This window comes from Triticum dicoccoides, chromosome 6B, assembly GCF_002162155.2.
Source record: "Triticum dicoccoides isolate Atlit2015 ecotype Zavitan chromosome 6B, WEW_v2.0, whole genome shotgun sequence".
NCBI lineage: Eukaryota > Viridiplantae > Streptophyta > Magnoliopsida > Poales > Poaceae > Triticum > Triticum dicoccoides.
The window spans coordinates 53,672,871-53,673,441 of record NC_041391.1 but is presented as its reverse complement, the minus strand read 5'-3'; positions in this window follow the sequence as shown (position 1 = coordinate 53,673,441).

Here is a 571-nt window from a genome sequence, read left to right as displayed (position 1 = left end):
CTACCTGAATTTGGCTGTACGATTGAAAGTCTCCATCGCAATGAACGAGAAGCTAGTGAAAAACAACACTGATTTTAGTCCAACAAATGACCACACACTACTAGGGAAAACCTTAGACACAGAATCTTACCAGTAGCGCGTGTTAAAATGAGGCGCTACTGCTAATTAGCAGTAGCGCGTCTGCCAAAACCGCGCTACTGTTACCCCCTTAGCAATAGCGCGGTGGGAACTGAACACGCTACTACTATAATTGCTACACCGTTCCCGACGTGCTAGGTATAGTAGTAGCGCCCTTCTAGAAATGGCGCTACTACTACCGATTTTAGCAGCAGCGCGTTTTCCCTTCCCATGCTATTGTTAAATCTTTTCTCACCTAACCCCCCGCGCGGCCTGATTCCCTCCTCTTCCTCCCCCAATTCACCACTCTCTCTTCTCCCCCTCGTCGCCTCTGCCTCACCGCCGTCTCCCCCGACCCCTCGTCGCCTCCGCCTCGCCGCCGTGTCCCCCGGCCCCGCCTCGCCGCCGTCTCCCTCGACCCGCCTCGCCGCCGTCTCCCCCGACCCCGCCTCGC